The following is a 23,850-nucleotide window of genomic DNA, read 5'->3' on the forward strand; positions in this document are numbered from 1 at the left end:
TGATGAAAAAATAAATTGATGCACTAGAAAGACCAATCACAAGTAACGAGGTTGAATTAGTCATCAAAAACCTTCCAACTAAGAAAAGCCCAGGACCAGATGGCTTCACAGGCGAATTCTACTAATCATTCTTGAAAAAACTAATAACAATCCTGCTTAAACTCTTCAAAAAAAAAAAAAAAAAAAAAAAAAAATAGAAGTGGAGGGAACATTACCTAACTCATTCTATGATGCTAATATCACCCTAATACCAAAGCCACATAAAGATGCCACAAGAAAAGAAAACTACAGACCAATCCCTCTAATGAACTTAGATGCTAATATCCTTAAATAAATACTTGCTAATCATATTGAACAACACATCAAATGAATTATACACTATGATTAAATGGATTTTATCTCTGGGTTTAACGTAAGAAAATCAATCAATATAAGACAGCACACTGACCGATTGTAAGAAAAAAATCACATAATCATTTGACAAAATATAGCATTCTTTCTTGATAAAAGGACTTCAAAAGATAGGAATAAAAGTAAAATTCCTCAACATGATAAAGGTTATATATGAAAAATCAACAGCTAACATCCTATTCAATGGTGAAATGCTAAATGCTGCCCTTCTCAGATCTGAAACAGTAGAAGAATGACCATTGTCACAGCTCTCATTAACATTGTGTTAGAAGTACTTGCTCTAGCACTTAGGAACGAAGGAGAAATACAAGGCATCCAAACTGGAAATGAAGAAGTAAACAATTCACTATTTGCAAATGGCATGATCCTATAGGTAGAAATCCCCCTCAAAAATCTACAACAAATCTTCTAGAGCTGATAAACGAGTTCAATAAAGTGGTGGGATATAAGAGCAACAAACAAAAATCTGTAGCAATTCTGTACCCTAATAATGAACAATCTGAGGGGGAAATCATGAAAAAAATTCCATTTACAATAGCAACTAAAAAATCAAATATCAAGGAATAAATTTACCTAAAAATATGAGGGACTTGTACACAGAAAACTATACAACATTGTTAAAGGAAACAAAGAAAATCTAAATACATTTTGTGTGTTAGAAAACTAAACATCATTAAGATGCCCATCCTACCCAAATTCATTTACATATTTAAAGCAGTCCCAATAAAAATTAAAACAGCATTTTTTAAAACTGAACTGGAAAAGCTAATTATGAAATTTATTTGGAAGGACAAGAGTCCCTGAATAGTGAAAAACATATTGATAAGGAAAAGCGAAATTGAAGGAATTGTGCTACGTGACTTTAACGCATACTACAAAGGTACGGTGGTCAAAACTGCATGGTATTGGCACAAGGATAAACATACTGAGCAATAGAATGGAATTGAGAGTTCTGATATAGATATTCACATACATGGTCAACTGATATTCGACAAGGCCACCAAACCCACTAAACTGGGACAGAATGGCCTCTTCAACAAATGGTGCTGGACAACTTGATATCCATATCAAAATAATGAGGAAGGATTACCATCTCATGTCCTATACAAAATTAACTCAAATGGATCAAAGATCTAAATATAAGATCTAAGAAGCTTCTAGAAGATAATGCAGGGTAGCATCTACAAGATCTTGTAGTAGGAAATGGTTTCATAAACATAACACCCAAAGTGCGAGCAACTAAAGATAAACTAGATAAAAGGGGCTACTTCAAAATTAAAAACTTTTGTACTTCAAAGGAAGTTCATCAAGAAATTGAAAACACAGCCTCCTCAATGGGAGAAAATATTTGGTAACCACTTACCTGATAATGGCCTAATATCCAGTATATATAAAGAAATCCGACATCTTGAAAATAAAAAAAACTAATAACCCATTTTAAAAATGGGCAAGAGACTTGAATAAACACTTTTCCAAAGAGGAAATACATATGGCTAAAAAACACATGAAAAGATGCTCAACTTCACTAGCAATTAGCGAAATGCAAATCAAAATTACAATGAAATATCACCTTACACCTATTAGATTGGTGGCTGTTAAAATAAATTAAATGTTGGAAAGATGTGGAGAAAAGGGAAACCTCATCCATTGCTGGTGGAAATGTAGAATGGTGCAGCCATTGGAGGATGGTTTGGTGGTTCCTTAGGAAGCTAACTATAGAACTGCCATATGATCTGACAATCCTACTGCTGTATATATACCCAGAAGAATTGAAAGCAGGGGAATGAACAGATGTATGCACACCAATGTTCATAGTTGCATTATTCACGATTGCCAAAATTTGGAAGCAACCCAAGTGTCCATCAACAGATGAATGGATTATCAAAATGTGGTATACATACAATGGAATATTACTCAACTGTAAGAAGGAATAAGTATTGACACATGGGACGACATGGATGACTTTGAAGCCCTTATGTTGAGTGAATTAAACCGGTCACTGAAGTACAATTATTACATGACCTCACTGATATGACCTAAGCAAATTGAGCAGACTCACAGAACTAGAGTCTGGAAGATAGGTTATCAGGAGACAGAATGGAAGTAGAATGTGGTCGGCCTATGCTTAATATGAGCAAAACCTATGATTAGGTGACGAGGGTGGTTTTGTGGGTGATAGTGTGCAGCAATGTGAGTGGGCTCGATGGTGCCAAAATGTGATGGTGATTAGGGTGGGCAGTTAGGTCGGACTCTCCATGGAAATGGTTGGAGGGCTGGAGGAAGAAGCAGGTGAAGTCTGGGGATTTGTAGGTCTGTGGTTAAAAATACAAGGATGGGGATTTTTTTTTTTTGGCAAATATGGCAGGGTAGGATTACTGGTGAAGGGCATTGGGGGTGAGGGAGTATGTGGGATAAGGTGCACATGGGGGATGCTTCTATGGAATATGAAAGTGTTCATCTTGTCATAGGGTGTTATTTCAGTGGATGGTGAAGACACAATAAACAATAAAATATTAAACTCCCATCCTGGGGAGCCCTGCTATGTTCTCAATTAGATGGGAAAGAATCTCTTGAGAATATAGGCAGTGCCTAATGAAAGAAAAAGACCAATATGTCAAGCCCTCAAGATTAATATATATAATTATGCACCTAATTCACCAAAAATTGAAACTTAGTGGTTTCCATGGATTCTGAGGGGAGGAGAAAGAAGAACAAATGGAACATAGGGAATTTTTAGGGCAGTGGTGGTGTTCTGCATTATTTTGCAGTGATGGATACAGGTCATCAAATATTTTTCAAAACCTATAAAAGTGTACAGTACAAAATATTAAACATAGTGTAAACCAGTGACCATGGTTTGTGGTAATGCTTCAATATTTGTTCATGAATTGTAACAAATGTACCATACTCATTAAAGTTATTAATAGGGGAAAATGTGAGTGGGGGAGGAGGTGGGTATATCTACTAAATTTTCACTGACTTTTCTGTAACCTAAAGTGAAAAAAAATAAGACACTGGGGGCACATACAGAAGAAATTTTCACTCTACATAAAAGATAACACATCTTACAGTGATGAAAGACATAATGCAAAAGTTTTTTCTTTTGTATTTTATTTTTAAATTATTTTAAAATTATTTTTAAATTTTTAAAAAGTTTTATTATTATTATTTTGGCTTTGTTTTTGAGGAGGTTTTGGATTACAGAATGGTCACAACTGTGTCAGGGGAGAATCACTAATCTGGGGTGTCAGTGGTCGGGGGAAGTGTGGGGAGGGGTGCACCTAAGGCATGTCTCTGTGGAATATAAATGTGTTCAAGTGGTCATGAGGTGCTGTCTTGGTGGGTGGAGACCCAGATAATAACTGAAAGAATATTGAATTCCCATTCTGGGGAGTTCTGCTACATTCTTTCATGGAAGGGCAAGAAACCCTAGAGTTCATAGGAAATACCTAGGAAAGGAGGATAGAACAATACAGTAGGCCCTTGATACTGATGCTTGTACTTATGAACCTAATTCTTGTGAAATTGAAACTTAACCTAGTATTATATATTGCCTAAACATTACCTTCTTCCAGCCTCCTTGTTGAACAAATGTGGCCTCTCTCTAAGCCAAACTCAGCATATAAATGCTCTACTTTCCCCCTGGAATGGGACATGACCTCTGGGAATGAGCCTCCCTGGCACCAAGGGATTATTATCAAGTGCCAACTAGCAATGCAGTTGGAAAAAGACCTGGACAGGGGGAAATATTAAATACAAATGAGTGTTTTATGGCTAAGAGATTTCAAAGTGAGTTGGGAGGTCATTCCAGAGGTTGCACTTGTGTACATCTTGGGATTATCTCACTGACAGCCACAGTAAACAGTGCTTCAAGCAGGGGGGTTCCTGAGGGCTCCAGAGACATCTAGACAGTACAGGTAGTGCAGACAACCCCAGGAATTTGGCACACTGGCAGTGGGCCTTACCTTGAAATATATGATAACCTATCCCCCTATATATCAGAGTTAGATTCAATTTATAATTTTCCTACACATGACTCTTTCGTTCCTTTTATTTGAACCTATAATTAGCACTATACCATTAAATATATGTCCCAGAGACTTAAATCTTCTCACTATTCATATGCCAAGGACAACTATTAAAAGGATGATGATGGACAATGCCATCCCAAGAAACAGAGAGTATCTACAACTGCAAGCAAGACAGTTCCATCTGTTTGCCCTGTGGAATCTAAGACCCCTCTCAATCAGAACCAGAGTGGGCATCACCATCCCCAAATCCTCAATATCGAGGAATGAACAAACATAAGGGGGGAATACAACTATGGACTAAAGTAGATTTATTATTCTAGTAGTGGAAGAACTTGTAATATTGCTATAAAGGCAATAGTCACCAAAGTTTCTGAGGAGAGGGAGAGGGGTACATAGGTATAATATGGGCATTTTGGGGGCATTGTAATTGTTCTGCATGACCTTGCAATGATAGAAACAGGCCATTATGCATTTTGTCAAAACCTATAAAAATGCATGGTGCCAGTGAAAACCATAATGTAAACTATAGACCAGGGTTGGTAACAATGCTTCAATAGGTGTTCATTAATTATAACAAATGTACCACATTAATGAAAGTTGTTAATGGGAAAAGTGGGGGAATGGGGAGGGGGTGGGGTATATGGGAATACCCAATATTTTTGATGTAATATTTTTGTAATCTAAAGCTTCTTTAAATTAAAAAAATATGTATGTAAAAAATAGTATGCTAAATGATGATATCTATTTGCAATAATAATATAGAAAGCACAAACGTACTACAGTAGTGAAAAATGTAAGCTACTTTTTTCAGTCTGATTTCTAAAGTGTAATTTTAGTGTTTAAGTTAGAGGTGTTGCAAATTTCTAGAATATAAAATGCATTCATATTCAAATGTTGGTTTTAGAATATAAAATAATATTTCAAAGTCAAATGGAAATGAATTTGTTCATTATCTACCCTTTTGGATTATTACCAGTATTGCTATTTCTCCTTGGGCAAATAATTGAAAATTAACTATATAAATTGTTGTGTTTTTCTGGAGAAATATCCTAGATTCAAAATTTGGCACACACTTTTTATCTAAGTTACAATTTTATCAGGCCTAAAAATTATAGCTATTCTAGTACATCATTCTATCACATTTCTTTAATATCTTTCCTTCTTTTTTGCTTCATGTGGCAAATAAAAGGGGTTTGCTAATGCCATTTACAGCTAAAGAATTCATTCATTTTATGTGCCAACATACAAGAATTATCTATGGAAGTATTTTAGTGATCTAAGATAAATAAGATCATGATAACTTTGGGACATGAGATTTAGTCTCCCTAGTTTTGCTCCAGCTCTTTTTGCAGCAGTGCAAGAGTCTGCACTGTGAATCTCTAATGCGAGTATCCAGCTATACTTGATCCTGGTTTGTGTGTGATCTGTCTTCAAAAAAAGGACTTCAGTCAGTATTAACACAACCAAACAGAAAGCACCTCAGAATTGCCTATTTACCAACTTACCATGACAAGTTCTGTGATTCATTAGGAAACTAAGTGGAGGAAATAGTTGATCTGATTAGTTGTTAAGTTTCAGAGAAAGTACATAAGACATTCACTTGCTAAGCTTTAATAATAATAAACTTAATTTTCCATTTCTTTTCATCATAGATCAGAGTTCCTTGGAAACAGACTGTAAGATTCTAATATTCCCATGAAGGAAGTTTACTGGGGCAAGTACTCAGGAACAACACCCATGAGGGGAGAAGGAATGCACAAAGGGTGAGGTTGAACTGTGATGTAGTCACAGCCACGATCTTGGCCCACTCCACCGGAAGCTTTGGAGTACAGATAGCTCTTCAGGCATCCAGTGTTACTAGAGCTAGCTCACAAGGGCTGCGGCAAGTTGACTGGGCACGTATCTTCTCAACATCATGTTCAGGGACATCATTTTGGTAAACTGAAATTAGTGGTGGAAGTGGTATTTACAACACATAAATAGGCAAACACTGAAAATTAAAGATTCCTCCAATCCCACTACTAAATTTTAAGTCCTCAGAGAGCTGGTTTACCAGTCAGTATCTGGTATCTGGTTAAGAGAGATTGATTTATATATCTCTATACCCAAATCTATGTAATACATTCTTACTTGCACATGGTGCTACACAGAGACAATTATATACTATATACTACACTACTAGGTAAAATTTGTTATGGATTTAATCATGTTCCCACCCAAACTGGAAAAAGACAATTATGCTCATTGTCACCACTGTTATTCACCATTGTACTGGAATTTCTAGCTAAAGCAGTTAGGCAAAGGAAAAAAAAAAAAAAAAAAAAAAAGAAATAAAAGGCATCCAGATTGGAAAGGAAGAATGAAAACTTTCACTATTTGTAGATAACATGATCCTATGTCTAGAAAGTCCCAACCCAAGTGTCCATCAACCAGTGGATGGGTAAACAAAATGTGGTAAATACATACAATGGAATATTATTCAGTTGTAAAAAGGAATGAAGTCCTGATCCATGAGACAACATGGATGAACAGTGAGGACATTATGCTTTGTGAAGTAAGCCAGACACAAAATGACAAATATTTTATGAGCTCACCAATATGAGCTAATTATAATAACCAAACGTATAGAATTAGAATCTAAAATATAGGTTACCAAGGGATAGACTAAAGTTAGAGAATGAGAAGTTGATGCTTAATTTGTGCAGAATTCCTACTTAGATTTCGAAGATCTGGAAATGGATGGTGGTGATGATAGCACATTATTTTGTGACTGTAATTTACAACACTGAATTTATGGGTGATTGTGATCAAAAGGGGAAACTTTAGGTTGTGTATGTTACTAGAATAAATATTAAAAGATAAAACATAGGGCTGTATAACACAGTGGACCTTATTGTATACAATGGACTATAGTTAATAGTACAAGAATGTACTTTATGAATTATAACAAATGTACAGCACTAGTAGAAGGTGTTAACAATAGGGTGATATCTAGGTACTGGTTCTCCTCAAGGCTATGGAGATCCACAGGGTATATAATCATGGCAGATGGATTTGGAGCTCTGTGCCATGTCAGAGGGCCCTACTTTGGAATTTGTGCTCCTGAGTGTGACAGAGCTAGACTCAGATGTGACTTTTCTAAACATACCTCTTCTGTCACTTTTACTGAGCCTGTGGTTGGTGCTATGGATGGTCTATACTCAGGAGACTTGAATCTCTGGACTGTCCATGTGCCAGCTGGGCCCTGAGCCTCAGCAGAGTGGCGACTCCTACTCTCTGGTTTGTTGGACTTACCCAGGTCAGTTAACAGGGAGGTGAAGATGGTCAACCACCACACCAGGGAATCAAGAGTGCCTACAACTGTAAGCAAAGGAATTGCATCCATCATCCATGTGGAATCTAAGTTCCCTCTTGATCTAGAGGTGGAGGGGACATTGCCATCCCAGGGGCCACAGAATGGAGGAATAAAATATGGACTAGAGTGGACTTACTGATATTCTACTATAAAACTATTGTGATGAGTAATAGAAGAAATTTTAGCATCGAGGTGGAGAAGTGGCCACAGTAGTTGCTGTGGGCAGGGAGAGGGTAGAAGAGATGTAATGTGGGGGCATTTTTGGGATTTTGAGTTGCCTTAATTATATTGCAGGGTCAGATGCTGGACTTTATATATCCTGCCATAACCCACTGAATGTACTGGGGGAGAGTGCAAACTACAGGGAAAACTATCATCTGTGTAGTGCAGCAATGCTCCAAAATGTGTTCACTGAGTGCGATGAGGGTGCCACAATGAGGAAGGAAGTTGTTGGTGTGCGAGGAGTGGGGGGAGGGGGGGTGTATACAGGAACCTCTTATATTTTTTAGTGTAACAGTTTTTTTGTGATGCATATATCTTCAAAAAAATACAATTTACCAAAATGATGTGGTGGGGAGTGAGGAGTGGGTTATATGGGAACCTCTTGTTTTCTGTTTTTTTTTAATGTTTTTTAATGTAACATTCCTTGGGTTCTATTAATTAAAAAATTTTTTTTAATGTAAAAAAAAATAGGGTGATATATGGGAAACAGATACACCTAATGTAAACTACAGATGGCAGTTAATAGTACTATTTATATAATCTTTCATCAATTGTAACAAAGGTAATCACTGATAAAAAAAAGTACAATTACAAAAAAGTGCTATCATTAATTGTAACAAATGTTCCACCACCAATGCAAGGTGTTGGTGGTGGGGTTGTGTATGGGAAACCTGTGTTTAGCAGGAAAAAGGAATGAAGTTCTGTCTGATACATGCTGCAACATGAATGAAGTGTGATGGCATAGTGTTGAGTGAAATAAGCCAGACACAATGTATGATCTCACTGATTATGAAATAATGTAAATTCATAGTCAGAAACTAGAATACAGGTTACCAGAGGCAAGCATGGAGACAGGAAGTGGGGAGATCATGCTTAATTGGGTCAGAGGTTCCGTTTGTGGTAATAAAAAAAGTTTTGTTAATGGATGGTGGTGATGGTTGCACAACATTGTAAATGTAATGAACACCACTGAATTATATATGATTAATTAAATGTGATTAAAAGGAGGAAATTTTAGTTTATATATATGTTACTAGAACAAAATAAAATAAAATAAAACATGGAATTGTACAAACATGAACCTTAATGTAAACTGTGGGGTATAGTTAATTGTATAAATATAATAATGTTGTTTCATCACAGTTCTAAGAAAGATACAGCAGTAATGCAAAGTGCTAAAAATAGGAAAAACTGTTAGCAGTTTTGTGTGTGTGTGTATGGGACCTCTGTTTTTTTTTCTGCATGACTTTTCTGTAAACCTACAACTTCTCTAATAAAAAAGTAACATAATTGATGGTACCGTTTTTTCAGTCTGCCACAGTTCTGTAACAGCCATCCAAGTAGACAGGAAGTGAGGTTTCTAACAAACGTTCTTTCCTGATACAAACTCATTGACAGCAGACTGTCTCATACATTACATCTTAGCAAAGGGCCTTGCACACGTTAGGGGCTTAGTATATCTCAATATCTCCTTCTTAGGTGAAGTGATAAAATATGGTGAGGGCCACATTTGGATGGATTCCTATAATCATTAATTTTGCTTCATAATGTCCATTCTTTCATTTTACAAAATTATATTGACTATTTTCTATACTGTTGTATTCTATTAAGAGTTTGGGATGCAGAAGAACTCATTTTCTTCGTGAGATAAAGTTCAGATAATAAAGTGTAGTGATAGAGATATTGAAGTTTAGAAGAGGGGCCCTGAAACATGTGTATCAAATGTATTTTTCTCTTGAATAAGGTTTTCTGAATATTGACAATTAAGAAAAATAGCTTCACTTTTTAAATTATAAAATATGAATGCAGCTAATGTTTCTGTTAATCAACAGAGGGTACAGGGAGGCTGAAGGAATGCAGCACAGAGCCCTAAAAATATTCTGGCCTACTTTTTCTGCTTTAAGCTGACCTAGATCTGGGTGAGTTTTTCAACAATTCAGTAATATTTTTATTTTCCCTTTACATGCAAGTCACATGACAGGCCCTGGGAATTTAAAGAGGGATGAAGAAAATCCACATTGTTTTCAAAGTCTTACTAAGCAAAACATCTCAAATATCTTTTTAGAAGTTTGATATAATTTCAAGACACTTTTCAGGAATAGAAACATTCTAATTGGTATTGTTTTAAAATTACATACAAAAGAAAAGATGGAGAAAAGAACAGAAAAAATTGAACAAGGTCTCAGGGAACTAAATGACAGCAAGAGACATGTAAACATATGTGTCATGGGTATCCTAGAAGGAAAAGAGAAGGGAAAAGGGGCAGAAGGAGTATCTGAAGAAATAATGATAGAAACTTTCCCTACCCTATTGAAGGACATAGATATTCATGTCTGAGAAGCACAATGTACTCCCATCCAAATAAATTCAAACAGACCAATTCTGAGATACAAGGATGTCAAATGCCAAAGACAAAGAGTGATTCTGAGAGCAGCAAGAGAAAAGCAATGCAGAACATATAAGGGATACCCAATAAGATTAAGTGCTGATTTTTCACCAGAAACTATGGAGGCAAGAAGACAGTAGTCTGATATATTTAAGATACTACAAGAGAAAAATATCCGGCCAAGAATCTTATATTCAGCAAGATTGTCTTTCAAAAATGTGGGCAAGTTTAGAATATTCACAGATAAACAGAAACTGAGAGTTTGTAACCAAGAGACTAGCAGGAAATAAGAAAAGATGTGCTACAGTCTGAAAAGAAAAGACAGGAGAAAACGTCTTAGAAGAGAGACTAGAAATGAAGATTATATCAGTAAAAGTAACTAAAAGTCTCAAAAGAGAGGTGAAAATAAAATATGACAGATAAGACCCAAAGGTCAAAATGTGTGACATAAGAAGTGCCTTTACAGTAAAAACATGGAATGTTAATGGTTTGAACTCCCCAACTAAAAGACACAGACTGGCAGAAAGCATAAGAAAAAAAACAAACATCTATATTCTTTCTGCAAGAGACTCACCTTAGATCCAAGGATACCAATAGATTGAAAGTGAAAGGCTGGAAAAAGATATTCCATGAATGTAGTAACCAGGAAAAAAAAAAGCCACAGTAGTTATACCTATATCAGATGAAACAGACTTTAAAAGACACTAGTAATGCACAATCTGAGGAGGAAGTCAGGAAAAAAATTCCATTTACAATAGCGAATAAAAGATTCAATATTTAGGAATAAACTTAACCAATGATGTAAAGCACTTGTATTCAGAAAACTACAATGCATTGTTAAAAGAAATAAAAAAAGAACTAAATAATTGGAAGAACATTCAATGCTCACAGATTGAAAGACTAAATAATATTAAGATATCAATTCTAGGGACACGGACTTTGGCCCAGTGGTTAGGGCGTCCGTCTGCCACATGGGAGGTCCGCGGTTCAAGCCCCGGGCCTCCTTGACCCGTGTGGAGCTGGCCCATGTGCAGTGCTGATGCGCGCAAGGAGTGCTGTGCTACACAGGGGTGTCCCCAGCGTAGGGGAGCCCCACACACAAGGAGTGCACCCATAAGGAGAGCCGCCCAGCGCGAAGGAGGGAGCAGCCTGCCGAGGAATGGTGCCACCCACTCTTCCCGTGCCGCTGACGACAACAAAAGCGGACAGAGAAACAAGATGCAGCAAAAAGACACAGAAAACAGACAACCAGGGGAAGGGAGGGGAATTAAATAAATAAAAATAAAATAAATCTTTAAAAAAAAAAAAAAAAGATATCAATTGTACCCAAACTGATATACAGATTCAATGCAATCCAGAGAAAAATTCCACCAGCATTTTTTAAATCAATGGAAAACACAATTATCAAATTTATTTGGAAGGGTAAAGGATCCCAAATAGCCAGCACATCTTAAAAAGGAAAAGAGAATTTGGAGGACTCTCACTTCTGGACTTTAATTCATATTACCTAGTTACAGTGGTAAAAATAGCATGGTACTGGCCTAAAGACAGATGCATAGACCAATGGAACTGAATTGTTGGATCAGAAACATCTATGATCAAGTGATTTTTGACACAATTGTCAAACCCACCCAGCTCAGGCAGAACAGTCCATTCAAAAAATGGTGCTGAGAGAACTGGATATTTCCATAACAAAAGAAAGAAAGAAGACTCCTATCTCACACCTTATCCAAAAACTAACTTAAAATGGAACAAAAACCTAAATATAAAAGCAAGAACCATAAAGCTTCTAGAAGAAATGTAGGAAAACATCTTCAAGACCTGATGGTAGGTGGTGAATTCTTAAAGGAGATAAGAGGAGGACTGAGACAGACTATTGATGTTTAATGTATGTAGAAGTTTTAATTAACTTTACTGTAAACGTGTGGAAATGTATAGAGTCGATGGTAACACATTATAGTTTATAGCTGGTTTATAAATGGGAATGTGACTGGAAAGTATAGTCTAGGGACGTATGTGTCAATTGAAAGAAAGCTAGAACAATCTAGGGACTGAATAACACAGTAAACCCAAAAGTGGATGAGAATTTTGGTTGATGGTATAGATCCAAGAGTGTCCATTGTGAGCTAGAGCAGATATATGTCACTATTGCATGGTGGTGAGAACGTGGAGAAGCATGGGAAAAATACAATGGGAGTCACAATGGGGATTGTGGTTAACAGCAATAATGTAATATTCATGTATCTAGGCCAAAGATGTGCTGTGTTGATAATAGAGAAGTTGGAAAAAGTACGTCAAATGTATGTTACGGACCATGGTTAGTGGTAATAGTCTGATGATATTATCTCATAATCTGTAACAGATATTCCACCATGATGTAGTTTATTGATAGAGGGGTGTTGTATGGGAATTCTTGTACATGTGCATGATTGTTTTGTAAGTTCATAACTTCTATAACAAAAGTATATTTTAAAAAAATAGTAGATCGGGTTGGGGGAAAAATATACCAAATGTACAGTATAGCTAGTAGTACGATTTTGATGATATTTTTTCATAATTTGTAACAAATGTCTCACAACAATTCAAGGTATTAGTGGTAGTTTGATGTATGGGACCCCTGTATGATGTTATACATATTTGCTTTGTAAGTTCACTTTTACTATACACTTATTGTTTATGTATATTCATGTATATGTGATATAAAAAATAATAATATTAGGGTGGGTTGTGGGAAAAATACACCAAATGTAAGATACTTTGGTTAGTAGTAATATTTTGACAATGCTTTTTCATCATTAGTTAAAAATGTTTCACAACAATACAAGGTACTGGTGGTAGGGTAAGGTATGAGAACCCCATACGATGTTATGTATGTTTGTTTTGTAAGTTCACATCTATTACTATACACTTATTGTTTATGTATGTTTATATATGAGTGATATACTTCAATAAATTAAAAATAAACAAATAAAACCAACAGCACAAAGTGCATAGCCTACAGATAGTTTAAGCAGCAATGGTATCTCTAATTCAAAGGGTAGCATCCAGGCCTGATGTGTGGCTGGAAGATGTCTCCTTCTAACTCAAATGGTTCTCCTTCAAACCCACATACATTGGGTACAGATACTAGCAGCCAACTTACCAGAGAAAGGCATAGCAGGAATCTTTCAGGAGTTCCTGCAAAGGGTGGGGAGTTAGAGAGTGGTACGTACAGAGAGGCCCCACTTTGCTCTGGAATGGATCATTCTGAACAGGAATTTCTTTATTCTAAGACTAGCGAGACTGTTGAAGCTGTGCCAGGGCAAGCAATAGACCCAGTATGTGAGCAGTACCATCTTTTCTTCTGAAGCATAAAGCTCTTCTCTTACCCTAAGGTTTTTATTGATGGGCACTTAGACGTGGAAAGAAAATGCACATCTGTTACTTCCAGATTGGGCACATTTTCGTCAGTAGGCCTTCTAAAGGATTGGGAGTTAAACTTGTTACTGTGAAAGTATTTGCCATTCTTGGCTAAGGTGAGGGAGGTCTCCGTTTAGAAATGTTGTGAGTGCAAAGGCAAAAGCTTAGAATCCATGTTAAAAAATATGTAATTTCATTTGGAAAATGATGATAGGCCAGGCCCATATAGAGAGGACTGAATCTGAACGTGGGATACTTGAGAAAAAGAGGTTCATAAGAGATGGCTTATAATTTTCAGGACAATTGTGCTGCCTGAATATACTTTTATACCTGTTAGTTTAGTACTTTCATTAATGCTATTGTTTTTCAAGTTGAGATCTAGAATCTGCTGTCTTTAAGATGTAAACATTTTAAGGATTCTGGAAGCCCTGAGAGCAGGGTGAATGAGCTACAGACTCATGTTTTCTTCTTGTGTTATTATTTTCCCTGATTTCCTTTCCAGGAGGAAGCTGTAAATTTTAACCAGACAGATAAGAGGAAAAGAAACTATTTTTCTTCCAAGATAAGAATTGATGATCTTGGGCATTATGGGTAGAGTTTTCTGGCTTTCTATTAACACATTATCTGATAAGCTGTCTTTCTTTGGATCTGTGGCGAGCAAGTGCATGTGCATGTGTGTGTTGCATGGGGAAAGAAGTGGGACCTACTAAGCATAACAAGCCGAACTGGATGCTCTTTAAACTTCAGACAGCAGGGAGGCGGACTTGGCCCAGTGGTTAGGGCATCCATCTACCACATGGGAGGTCCGCGGTTCAAACCCAGGGCCTTCTTGACCCGTGTGGAGCTGGCCCACGCTCGGTGCTGATGTGCGCTGGGGGTGCCCTGCCATGAGGGGGTGTCCCATGTGCAGGGGGTGTATACCATAGGGAAAGCCGCCCAGCGCGAAAGAAAGTTCAGCCTGTCCAGGAATGGCACCGCAGGCACGGAGAGCTGATGCAGCAGGATGATGCGACAAAGGGAAACACAGATTCCCCTGCTGCTGACAACAGGAGCAGACAAGGAAGAACACGCAGCGGGTGGACGCAGAGAACTGGGGCGGGAAGGTAAGAGAAATAAATAAATAAAATCTTTAAAAAAAAAAAAACTTCAGACAGCAAATAAAGAAGTTCTCTGTAGTGCACAGATGGCCGGAATGATCAATTTCAGAATTAAAAGTTACATTAGGAGTTACCTGGTTCTGCCTGTATTCATTAAACTTAACGCAAGAGTAGCCCCAAAGATGAGGTACTTTAAGCAGCCCATCTGTTTCTCCTCTATTAAAACCTCCTTGGTCTGGCTTCAATCAGTTCACCTTTCCCTTTCAGTGAAGAAAAAAAAAGGAAATTGAAAGAAGAATCACAAATCTGGAGTAAGTTTGTGTGTACTCCATGTAAGGCATTTTCCCCAGGGGAAAAAAGGTAATAAAGACAAAAGAACTGTGAAATATGCCTCTATTAAAGTAAACTATGACTCTTTTAGAGGGTTAAGTGTATACCCTAGAAATGCCCACTTCTCAGTGGAATCTTGACACATGTGATGGAATGAGTGAATGGGTCACTGGGAGTGTACTTTATAACAACAACAAAAAATTTATTCCTTTGGAGAGTTTTGAATAAATGGACTGAACTTCCCTTCATTTATGAGGTCTTTGCTCAGAAAACCAGTGAAGCCAAGAACACAGAGCAAAACCATGTGCCAAAAGTCAAAGAGGTGGGCAAGCTCCTGTGAGCCCCTGCCTTGAGGAGGCTCTGCCAGGCATGCAGGCACCGGCACGTTTTCTTCTTCATTTCCTGGAAGAGTGCAGATATCTGAAGTCATACAGAATCAAACAATGCATTTTGTGTATTTGCTCTTCAGAACATATGAATATCTAAAAATTAAATGATGGCCCATTTAGTACAGTATCTCTCCACTGCAATTTTTATCTTTGGGCTTCCCATGTGTCAGTTAGGCCCTGAATCTCAACAGAATAGCAACACCTACTCTCCAGTTCACAGGATGAGTCCAGAACAACTAACAAGGGGTTGACAACAGACAACACCAATTCCAAGGAACAGAGAGTCTGCAACTGCAAGCAAGATGGTCCCATCCATCTGCCCCATGGGATCTAAGCCTCCTCTAAATTAGAGGTGGAGTGGACATCACCATCCCAGATTCGGGAATGAATGATGGACTAGAGCAGACTTACTATTATTCTACTATAAAGGGTTTATTTTAAGTGAACTTCCCTGCTTGTTGGAAAATTTCTGTAGTCAGATATTTTTTGTGTGTTTTTTGTATTGGGAAGTGGGTAAACATGGCTGACACTGATGACTTAACTTCCTCAAGAGAGGTAACAATCCATCTGCATATCAATAATTGTTTACAGACTAAATAATGTCCTGTGTATGTATGTGCTATTATTTTTAAAAATGTACATATGTGCTGTTGCAATAAAAAGAAACACTAATTTATTTAAAAGAATTCTTGCCTTCATTGTAGATTTTTGTTGCTGTTTTTCAATCCATGGATTATAAAAATATAGCAACTACTTACAGGCAATCACAACATTATGTTAAAAAGAAGTCCTCCTTCTTGTATTAGATGCACTGCTGTCATCTGTAGTAATAAATGTGAAGATAGACTGATAAAATAGCATAATAGGGATTTAACAGGGACATGTAATATGATAGAGCTATGATAGATATAATAGGATTTTCAATTATGAATGAGTCCCATTATAAGAATCATTAAACCATTTGGTTATATAACATTAACTTCAAATGTTTAGGCCTAGCCCCAAAACATAACACTTAGAAAACAATAGCAGTCATTAACTCTGGGGATAGAAATAGAATTGTATGGAGAGCCAGTGCAAAGAGACTTCCTCTTTTGAATCCTCTATACCTCTGATTGTTTGAGTTGTTTACAACAGCTATGTATCCACATACTTTCATAATTCAAATAATAATTTTAAAAACAACCACACAAACTGAGAACAAATTTCTATTTAGAGCCCAGTGAGTTACTGCCTCCTCTGATTCTTCACTCACATCCTTTTCCTCCATCAGGCTTACATTCAGACACCGAGAATTACTTTCTCTCCCTTGCCAAGCACGGAGGTAGCCTACAACTCGGCAGTCATATCCACCACCTGCTGAAGGCCTGTGCTGGGCATCACATGGCATTTCACACCTCACATGAAGTTTGAGCTCATGGAGAGGACTGCCGCACAAGCTGCCATATCAATGTATCCATGTGTTTGGGGGCTACAGGACTAAAGTATATTCTTACCCAGGAGTGTTTTGTGGTACAGCTGTCCATGGGTACAGAGAGAGAGAATGGGTCCTGTCTCCTGTTTCATGTTTTGGGAGTATTTATGTAATCCCACACTGTCCTACACCAAGAGGGGATTAGAGCTGGCTGATCCTTGGTGTCTTCCCAGGACAATTCTATGACAGCTGGTTTTTAGAGTGAGGGATACACAGGGATTATGTGACATTAATGCATTTATACTAAAAAAAGCTGTAGCAAATTCCATGCAAGTCTTGCTAATGTGATACATTAATCTAAAATACTTGAAATTCTTTACACACACACACACACACACACACAAGCCGCCATGCTGATTTATCCCAGGTTAAGTATTGCCATGTTATGTCACGGCATGACATTCAGGTAGCTCTTTGTAGTAAATAAAAATATTTATATCCTTTAGGGAAATTTCATGGAAAGCAGATGCAGTAACTTATTTTTTCTAAGGAATTTAGTCCGGCGTAGTAATACATATGTGAAGTGAATGAAAACATCACAAATATACAACCACAGTTTCTTTTTTATATGTATACCAGATCTTGACAATTTAAGGGTAGTTTGGGAAAATGAATTATTTAAATATAAGGTTCACATTTTCTCTCTTTTGTCTCCTTAAGGTAACAATTACTTTTTTTTTTTTTAATTCAAAGAGAGGACAAACAAGGTGGGCTGATTTTCTGATGAATGGGTTCTCTGATTTAGGACCAATATACACCACCTGATTTTGTTTCCATTATTACCTTTAAGGATTTATATTATCAAAGCCTCAGACCCAGATAATTACAGTAGAAGATTCAAAACCAAAAAAAAAAAAAGACTCTCAGAATGTGGCAACACATTTATTAATCTAGACAAGAGCATCTTTAATCAATTGGCCAGTATCAACTCATTTATTCATGTTTGACTATTTTGCCTTTCATCCTGATGAATTTCTGCCATATAGAAACAACCTTTAATAGATATATTCAGTGAGTGACTCTTTTGAAATAGTTTTTCTTATAAGGTTTTTAAATACAGGTCCAGAACTAGCTGCTGCCTACAAATGCTTTCTCAAGACTACCTCTCAAACCTAAACCTAAGAGAGTTTACGATCCCTAGGCAAGGGCATAAAAGCTGGCTATCTAAACTGTTTGTGGTCTATGAGGACTCATCAAAGATAGGCTCATTCACACAACAATTTCCCAACACCAGGCCCAAAGACAAGGATTTACAGATTCCTTTAGGTTCCTCTCTGGAAACTTCTCCTTAGTGAAGCTGAAAAGATGAGTATAAATAAAGTGTGAGGCCAAACTGTTAAACTGTTTCCAGAAGGCTTTTCAATACTAAGGAATGATTCTTAAATGTCAGAGTCAGGTAGGCAAGCCGAGTTGCAGATAATACTTCTAAAGTATTTAGCACTTTTGTTTTGGGTTGGAACTTAATTGTATTGGTAATCCTTATGTTTTGTTTTGATTTTCTCTTTGGGGGCAGTAAGATTCAGGGGAGGGCTGTGAACAATGTGGAGTGACAGTGGCTTGATAGGATGATGGGTGACTGAGGGTGGAATGGGTAGCAAGCCTGCCCTCCTAAACATTTGCTTCCCTGGTGAGAGAGGTTCCAGGGGCTCTTTGATCATAAAATAAGTAATCTTGAGGTCCAGATTTTAGGAGATAGCTCACAAGGATGCTGACCACTTGCTGTCTTGGGAGTTGCTTGTATATTCCATGGTCTTTGTCCTGGGCTTCCTGTCTTAGTGATTTTTATGCCTGTGAGATGTAATGGTGGGAAAGTAGAGCCAGTAGTGGAAGTTAAATGCTTGCAATCTCTTAGCATGAATTTTTTTATGTTCATTCAACAAATGTCTTTTGAGGATAGTATCTGGCACTATTCTAAGCACTTGTAATACACCAGTGCACAAAAATCCTTGTTCTGGGGAAGCTTATGTTCTATTGGAAGAAACTATATATATATATATACACACACACATATATATATACACACACACACACACATATATATATAAAGTATTAATAGAACTCTCACTGAAGTTTGACGGAAATTTGTTGAAACCAAGAACCCATTGTCTGTAGATCTTGTGCACATTTCTGATGTTATAAAGTAATTAGGCTACTCTTTAACATTTGCTTTAAACTTCCCCCCTCATTTCTTAATGAGATTACAGTCTCTTCACAACTTGTCAAGAATAGGCATCAGGCTCAAGGAATAAAATTACCAAGAGCCATTTAAGGTGTTATGGAAAAAGCGACTTCTCAAACCTTAAAACCAGGTTTAATGGTTTGTGGAATAACTGATTGTTCAAACTCTCTGTTTACCATTGCTGGACAATTATTTTAGCAAAAGTTACTAAAGTAAAAAATCTTCCCAATGTAATATGTTAATTTTTCTTGGGTTCTGAAATTTACGATTTGTTCTTGAGAGATGATTTCAGTACAATTCATTAGCAGTGAGACAAATGCTTGGATGTAGACTTTTAATCCGGCAATGTCCCTCCTATAGATGAATTGGTTACAGAACCAAAGGGCTGTATCAACCACCATATTAAGGAAATGGTATCTATGGCAACATAAGTGAGAGTACATTCACAGGATTGGAAAGCATCTTGAAATATATCTTTGGACAAGAATGCCTCTGAATAGATGAAAACTCAATTGGCAATCAAAAATGTTTACTGAAGCCCTGCTATGGGTTGGCTACTATGCCTGCATTGGAAATGATTAATGCATGAGTCATATCTTTAAGAAGTTAACAGCTAGTAGAGGACTCAGAAATACAGACAATTCAATTATAACTCAGTTCTTATAGTGATGGCATATTTAAAGCGATGTGAAAAAAATAGCTCAAACTAACCTTCACTTCTTGGCCTTGCAAAAAAGTTCCTGCAATCTCCCTCATCAACCTAGCTCATAGGAAAAAAAATCTTTATTTTTGCTAATTGCTTTTTAATGTCTGTTCTCAGAGAAAATGTTAAAATATCTAATTATAACATCTTTATAAAGCCTTTCATATATTTTAAAATCAGAAAATTATAATGCCAAAGTAAGAATATTTTAATTCTTAAATTGATTTATATGTTCTTTCCAACAAAGATTTCAGGGCATAATGTAGAAGACATAATAAAGGCAAAGAGAAAAGAAATGGAAAAAAACCCAACTTATAAAGCAATTCATATAAGTTTACCATATAAATTATTATTGTTACTAATGGTTGGTAGCCTTATTTTAGATTGAATTTGAACTTCCTGATAGCCAGTGAAACATGTTAAGTTAGTTGTATACCTTTTTTTTTTAATCTGAAAAAATAAGCATACTAGTTTCAGAGGGGAGATCAAGTTGTTTTTGACATTAAATTCTAGAAGAATAATTTTTACTTGGAGGGTGAGACTAAATTATATAATGGGAATTGTAGAAACACAAACAGATATCAGCTCCAATAAAAACTGTTGACAAGATATTAAAGTACAATTTAGTCAAGAATTTCAGAAACCATATCAGTATGTCATCCATTTTGCCTAAAACCACTTTCTCATCTACACTTGAAAATATCTGCAAGGCTGACAAATCAATGTTAAATCCCTAAAAAACCTTTAAGAAATAGTTTTCTATAATGCCAATTGATGGTGGCGCTATAAGCTTTGGAATTTAAATCAATCAGTGGTCCGTAGTTTATTATGAAAGACCAGAAAAGCAATCAGCACGGATCCCTGTTTAAAAAGGGTATGAGAGGCACCCCATCTTCGCGTAGAAATGAAGTGTGGGAATCAGGATTTTCCTCAGAATACAGTATTGGATTGATTCTGAGACTTGAATAAAGACACAGACTATTACCTTACAACAGAAAAAAAAATGGTTTTGTTGGTAGATGCAAATAAGCCACTGGTTTAGATAATTCAGGCAAACAAAAGGGCAAAAAAGAAAGCAACCTATATGCAAAAGAGTTGATTGGCAGGTTTTATTTTCCTAATTTTTTCAAAAGCAAGCACTGGTATCATATGGACATACAACAAAATAATTTCATATTATTTCTACATTTCCTTATAATTTTAGCTGTCTTTTAATAATCCTTAAATTCTATGAACCAGATGTATCCTACACAAGTTCTTGGGTAATTAAAATTTTATATTGCCAAGAGAATTTTAACCTAAACAATCAAAAGGCAAAAGAAATCAGAATGTAATAGTGGAAACCTGTCCAATCCCAGCACACTCTCATGGTTCTCAATGGGAATGCCTCATAATCAGGTAATCTCTCTTTCTGGTCACCCATTTATTTGTTCTTGTTCAGAATCTATTGTTTACGATCAGAAAGAAACTAAATACTTGAGGCTCTGAATTTTATTTTATACCAATCCACATATAATTTCAAAGGTGGAAAAGAAAAGCCATTTCTGTTTCATCATGCTACTGGTAATTGGAGCTGTGTGACTATGTTTTTTACCTTCCATCTTTCATTGAGGCAGAGAAATTAAAGAGAGAGAGCTTAGTCTTTGATCATTTTGACTTTGTGGAGCTGGGTGACCCGGAAGAAAGTCAACACTTTATCACATCAGTGCATTCCAACTTGAACTTTCAAGAGGGGAAACAAAAAGGATTTGTTCAACAAATAACATGTTAGAAAACAATGACAATGAAGTTGACCTTTTTGTTACATCAAGGGGAATTTACCAAATACATAATGGATTAATTCCAAGGTTGAGGAAAATAACAGATATGTGGCAAAGGCTTCTTGTTTCTTGGTCTGTTGGCTCAGACAGGGATGGGCCAACCTCTTAAGCCATCATCCAAACTGGGTGCCTGCTAAATGTGTAAGTTTCCAACATATAGTTTGCTTATAAAATGCTCTAGTTAATGTTATGCAAAGTACAAAAAGGGACCTGACACTTCTACTACAGTTTTGTATGCAACAGTGAATCCACAGAAAGAATTTTATTCTTTTACTTTATGAACTCAAGAGACACGTTCTGGAGTGTGTTTCTTTATTAAAAATATATCGAATTCAACCAGACTTATTTGAATAAAACATACATTCATTAGGTTCACTATAAGGTTTTAGTTTATTCAGTGATAATAAAGCTGAAAAATAATTGAATCAGACTAATGTCAAACACAGGAGAACAAGTTTGTGTTTCAAGAAACAGAAACTCGCTCTGGAAGGGAGGCCCCAGGTGCACGTACTCCTTTAAACGCTGCCAGAGGCTGACGTAGCCACGCGTCACACTTGGGACTGTGGCTGCTATATGGTGCCTGCGGAGAGGGAGAGATGAAGGCAAAGGAAGGCGGGCCACTGAGGACCTGAGTCAGTGACAGGACCCATCCTGGGCTTACCTAACTTCCTCATTTGTGGCTTTCTAAGATAATAACTGCCTTCTCTTTCTTTAAATGCCATTTCATTTGAGTTTTCTGTTATTTGCTGCCTAAAGCACCTTCAGTGATAGATTTTTCTGCAAACATTGGCTCAATCCCAGAGAAGGATACTACTGCCCACTGAACTGCACAAGAGAGTAGTCATCTTCCCTTTCTTTTCCCTTCTTTATTGTCCAATCCTAACAATTTTATCTTCTAAATACCATTTTCATTCTGTCACCCTGTCTTGGTTTTGCTCACGAATATTTTTCTTTCAGTCTCTCAGAGCAGCCTTCTACCTGACATTCCTGTCTGGAGCTCCGTCCCTCTTTCCATCCATCAGACTGTAGTCATGTATGCCCTTTTTAAAAGTGGGGGCTGAATCACATTATTCTTCCACTAAAATCCTTTAATAGTGTCTTACTGTTAGGAAGAGTGAATAATGTCCAAACTCTTTTTTGTGGCTTACCAAGTGCTCTATAATTTGATTTTTTTACCAAGTTTTCTATCCTGAGATATTACTTTTAGGCCTTGCTAAAGTGGCTCTTACTCATTTTTCAAGCCTTAACTGAAAAAGAATGAAGTCACTTCTGAACTCCTGCCGATCCGTTTTGGGCAGGTGATTATTCCCTCTTTCTGCCATCTCAGTACTTGTCTGGAATTTTACCATAACTTTTCTCACAATATTCTTTGAATGTGTTTGTAAATCTGTCTGTAAACCACAAACTTGCTGAAGCCAGGGGCCATGTCTTTTTCTTTTCTCAGTCTCTAGTTCCCATACTAGGTGTTCAGTAAGTAAAACGTGATTGATGCTGAAGGATTTGACATCTTGGTCTAAGGGAGATGTACAGTGCAGAGGTGGGAAATTTTAACTCATATGAGCTTAAGTTGCAGTACGAGAAATGTATATGGTGAGTGTGCTACCTTTAAACTTGAACCAATAATGCCGTCATTATGATATGGTTGACAACAATAACCAGGATTCCGTCAAAGAGATTAGAAAGTAATCATCTTTCCTTTTTAAAAGTTCTTTCTGGGAAACGGACTTTGGCCCAGTGGTTAGGGCGTCCGTGTACCATATGGGAGGTCCGTGGTTCAAACCCCGGGCCTCCTTGACCCGTGTGGAGCTGGCCATGCGCAGTGCTGATGCGCGCAAGGAGTGCCGTGCCACGCAAGGGTGTCCCCCGCGTGGGGGAGCCCCACGCGCAAGGAGTGCGCCCGTGAGGAAAGCCACCCAGCGTGAAAAGAAAGTGCAGCCTGCCGAGGAATGGCGCCGCCCACACTTCCCGTGCCGCTGACGACAACAGAAGCGGACAAAGAAACAAAAGCAGACAAAGAAACAAGACGCAACAAACAGACACCAAGAACAGACAAC

General features: G+C 37.1%; 1 protein-coding gene across 6 annotated transcripts in view; it reads right to left on the minus strand.

Annotated features, from left to right (window-relative positions):
- B3GALT1 (beta-1,3-galactosyltransferase 1) overlaps positions 1 to 23,850 on the minus strand; it is a 617,370-nt gene that overhangs the window by 84,645 nt on the left and 508,875 nt on the right. The gene's annotated exons all lie outside the window — the stretch shown is intronic.

This window comes from Dasypus novemcinctus, chromosome 7 (assembly GCF_030445035.2).
Source record: "Dasypus novemcinctus isolate mDasNov1 chromosome 7, mDasNov1.1.hap2, whole genome shotgun sequence".
Taxonomy (NCBI): Eukaryota; Metazoa; Chordata; class Mammalia; order Cingulata; family Dasypodidae; genus Dasypus; species Dasypus novemcinctus.